This window comes from Acyrthosiphon pisum, chromosome A2 (assembly GCF_005508785.2).
Source record: "Acyrthosiphon pisum isolate AL4f chromosome A2, pea_aphid_22Mar2018_4r6ur, whole genome shotgun sequence".
Taxonomy (NCBI): Eukaryota; Metazoa; Arthropoda; class Insecta; order Hemiptera; family Aphididae; genus Acyrthosiphon; species Acyrthosiphon pisum.
In genome coordinates, this window is record NC_042495.1 from 111,801,944 (window position 1) to 111,806,755 (window position 4,812).

Sequence of the window (4,812 nt, forward strand, 5' to 3'; positions counted from 1 at the left end):
AAAATGTAATAATTATTTGTACTTAAAAAATTATAAAATGTTCAACTTTTATAGTGAAGTATTGAAAATTCAAAATAAGGTTCCACGTAAATAGGTTATATATAAATTACTTTATTCACAATGATATTATCAAATATACTTGGTAATATCATAGGCTGACGGTTTTCGCTCAGAATCGTTTTTCTTATACAATGATATTATATCACTGAATTCAAATTTAACACCATCCATTACAGTGACCCACTTGTAACTTACTGTACAGCAGAGTGACATCCACTTACCCACCATTTTTTGTTTTTTTACAACATTTTTTTTCTCATTTTAAAAACTTGAACATTTAAAACAAAATTCCTTTTCTTAAAGAAATTTAAAAATTTAAAAACTAAATCATAATTTTTACTGTAGAGAATTGAAATTTTTCACAATTTATATATTTTTCAGAATATTTAGATTCATTTAAATGTATTCATATTACGATCCTATTCACACACCGTTTTATAGTATGTTTGTATCTACTTATAAGTCATAAGTTTTTAGAAAAAAATAGTTTACCAGTGATAATAGTGATAACTAATAAATAAATTGTTTTTTTTAGTTTTTTTAATATGTAAAACTGTATAGTATATTTTATTCTAACGTATTATATTTTCAGCTTATAATTGTCTTGCATTTAACATAAATAAGGCTGTATTTATAAATATTTATTTGTACCTTAAAGCTTAATATTTTTTTATATCATTCAATAATAATAGTTATTATTCATTTATAAAAAAAAAAATAATTTTTAAAACAGAATGCATTTAAAAATTTTAAATATACTTAAATTAATACCCATATAATATAAGCTTATGTGGCTTGTTTAACAAATGCTCTTTACAGATTTACTATTATTCTCTACACAGTTTATTATGGTTTTTTTTTATCCTTTTTGTAAATTTTCCAGTCATATGCCGGTGGTCGGATGGTGTGGCTGCGATTATATGGCTTGAATTAGTTGATTCCATGATTCCATGAGGATATAATATATATAATATATATGTAACCTAATTTGTATGATGGATAGTTTATAATTTCATTGGGATGTGCAAGCAACATCTGCAAAGACAGAACTTTGTGATAATTTAATTATATATACTGCTTGGATGTTTGTGTTGCAGAAATAAAAATCTCAATAAAATATTTATAATAAATTATAAATTGCTAGTTAAAATCGAAAACGATTTCAGTTTGGTGAATGATGCTATTGTATTATAAAATATTTTCATGTCTTATTGAAGGTATCAATATTATCCATAACAAAAAAGACATTTTTAAAAATAATATAATTCAAGCACCGCAAAATAGGTTATTTAAATAAAAATGTAATGTTGTTTTTTTATATTTTAAACATGTTATCAGGTTAGGTGGTCAATATTAATTGTATTTAATAAATAGTACTATGTTCATAAAACTATTTGATTATTACATTTTGAAAGTGCGAAGTATAATGTTATTTATTATTAATAAATAATAATATATTAATATATATTAATTTAAATATATTACACATATTAATATATTACCTATGTACTAAATGTTATGGAATCGTATGTACATTTTAAGCTATCTTACTGTACACTATTGCATATTTTGTTAAATATACAAATTACAACCTGCATAATATATGTAGTCCAAATTTCGATAGCATTAAGTAATAATATAATAATTTATTTTCTACATTTAACTAAAGTATATTTCATAACCTTCATTCAACCCTTTTTAATCCGTCCCTTTACAGGCTATTTGTGTAGGTCTTCTGACTACTACTAAAATTTCCAAAATTATTCAAAACATTTTTTAAAGAATGACTCATCGCAAGTTTTCTAGTAATTATAGTGTAAATTAAAATATAATAATAATTCTCAATCACCATTTTGAATTCAGGTTCAAGCACTCTACCATTCATCAAATCCATCGTACGTTGTTTTATATTTTCACGGGATTGGAAAAAAAAACAATACCGCTCATCAGTAGGTATAGGTACTCCTCGATGATTCTTGGCTTTTACCCAGTGCGGCTTCTTCAAAAGCTTAGAAAATATATCTTCCTGTCCCTTACTATCTTATTATAAAGTTCTATACCTAAAAAAAAAAAAAAACCGAAAACTTTTAGTACACGTAAACAATATGGATATAGCAGGCTGTTATACTCATAACAATGGAAAATATTTTGACAGATTCTTCATTACTCTATTTAATTTAAAATTTTGTTTATGATAGGTAGGTACTATTCTCCATAGTTCTTTAGTCACTCAACAAGTCATTCAACATTACTCCACTTTATCACGTCAATGAGCAGTTATTCTATTTAACTTTATGTAATACGATTATTCTTTATTTTCTAACCTAACTCCGTGATTTTCAACCGGTGTGTCATAAATTGACCAGTGTTCTACCAAAAACAATATTTTTGGATTTAAATATCGCTTATAATACTATTTGTTGTCGGTGATTTAAGTGTATCGTAAAACAAAGGTTAAGAAACATCGTCTTAGTCGCATGGTCGTTAATCTAAGTGCATACTACATAGCATAATATATTCTTTAACAATATTGATTTGCAATAATAACAATATGACATGGTTCACTGCTTTGTATATAAAAAAATGATACGAATACTTTCATAACTTCTCATTCGAACGGTTTAGATCTTATAGTGTTTAATCATCACCGCAGAAATGGAGCTATTTCGTATTATATTCTTAACTAGCACAACATAATATTTTTGAATTATTATTAATATAGTATACACATTTTTTTTTTTTTTTTTTGGTCCCTTGGTACTGAGATTTTCGTTTATTTACTTTTAATATATCAACCATAACCCAATATAATATACATGGTGACTCACCAAGCATACCTACTCAACATAATTTTCCCCCTTTAATTATGCATTTATTAAATTTATTACTTTTGGAATTTTTAATTATACTTAAAGACCATAATTATTAACTTCAAGTACTTTTTTACTTTTTTAAGGAGTATCCTGTAATTTTTACCAATAATAATTTTACTTTTTAACTATGAATAGTAAAGCTCACGATTTTATTGAAAATATTTATGCATACAAATTAAAATTAGAAGGAGTAATTTTCTAGTTTTTAATTAAGGATTTAAGTTCATGGTAATAGAGTTTATGGTCTACGATGATTTGAAAATTGTAATAATAAATTTAATTATTTGCTACTATTTTATAATACCTATATAAAAATGTTGTAAGTAGAATAAGTACTAGACTAAATGTTACATATATTTAATTTTATATGTAAAACCCTTATTAAGAACTATCATATCCTTATTAAAGCATAAATCAGAAACTGTTCGTTCGTATTTCGATTTAGATGAATAATATAAAGATCCAATGGCGGTTCTCATTTGAAATATGAAGTTTGTGCTACAACGGACACTCATTTAAAAATTTAAATGGGTACTACTACTAACTAGGTACTTAAAAAATAAAAAATAAAATAATATAAATTTGAATAAATTTGACTAAATACATTATTAAAGACTGAAGTAGGGTGAATATGTAAAAAACAATATAAAATATAAATAGTGGTGTATATTATATGAAAAATATTACGTATTTATAGTATTCGTTTGTATAATATAAATTATTATGTGCATTAAAATGTACGAGAATACAATTAATGTTCTCAATGGTCTAAACTTCACTTGGCCTGATGTTATGTGCTCGGACTTTTGGACCATTATTAACCGTTTAATATGAAATCCGTTATCCTGACAATCCGAGATAGAAATGTTAACTTCAAAATTATTCAATATTATTTATTATGTTATAGTTATTAATGTCTTGGCATTTGATTCTCATCATGTCTGTGCCAGTGTTGAACTGCGGACAACTTATGAAACGGCCCAGGGTTCTAACTTCTAAAGTGATAATATGATTAATTTTCATCGTTTAATGGGTCGAAATATTAGGCCAGTGGCTTCACTGTGGATTTATATCAGGGATTGAAATGGAAATGAAAATTTTCGATTTTAATTTCAGTTTCACTTATTGATATTTTTGTCTGATTAAACTTGAAATAATAATACATTGGTTTTATAACTTTATGATTTTTATACTATTGCTTAATATTGATATAATTGTTTCGGTATTTTTAGTTAATTTTTTAACATCATTTTTCTTATTTTTATTTAAAATATAACTTTTACATTTTTACCTATACAAGAAACATATCGTCGTTCGTGAGATCCATATTGGTCGTTAAGCGCGACTGTAAAACGTGCCTGAGAAAACGAAATATAAGTTATTATATTGTATATTAACTGCAGATGAACAATATTATAGAACATACGGCTATTGTTGAATTAAAATTTTTTTTTTTACATTTTTAATTGATTTGTTTATTATACAAATTATAAAACGATTATTATATTGGTATAAATTATTGATTAAATTTATTATTGAAATCATGTATATTTTGAAAATCATAAAATAAAAGGTGGGTAAGTGGATTTCGCTCTGCTGTACAGTAGGTTACAAGTGGGTCACTGTATAATGGATGGTATTAAATTTGAATTCAATGATATAATATCATTATATAAGAAAAACGATTCTGAGCGGAGCCGGTATGTCAGTCTAGGTATAAGACATAATATTATATTATAGTCTATAGTATTTAAAAACAATTGACCTATAATAGGTACCTATAATAAATTCCAAATTAATCATATTATAATATCTATTAGGTACTTATAACGCGTTATAAATCAACAACAAACCGTGATACTATCATAGATATATAATA

General features: G+C 24.9%; 1 protein-coding gene across 12 annotated transcripts in view; it reads right to left on the bottom strand.

Moving 5' to 3' along the window:
• The window catches only part of LOC100575918 (rhodopsin), a 59,025-nt gene that overhangs the window by 36,581 nt on the left and 17,632 nt on the right, over positions 1-4,812 (bottom strand). For 4 of the 12 annotated variants that reach the window (XM_003247271.4, XM_008188945.3, XM_016807757.2 and 1 more), the window contains one exon: positions 1,910-2,120. The exons of 5 other annotated variants lie outside the window; for them this stretch is intronic. The gene's annotated coding sequence lies outside the window, so the exon portion shown is untranslated. Of the gene's footprint in view, positions 1-831; positions 1,182-1,909; positions 2,121-4,224; positions 4,372-4,812 lie in introns of those variants that run through there. 3 more of the 12 variants (XM_029489581.1, XM_029489585.1, XM_029489578.1) reach the window with 2 other exon arrangements.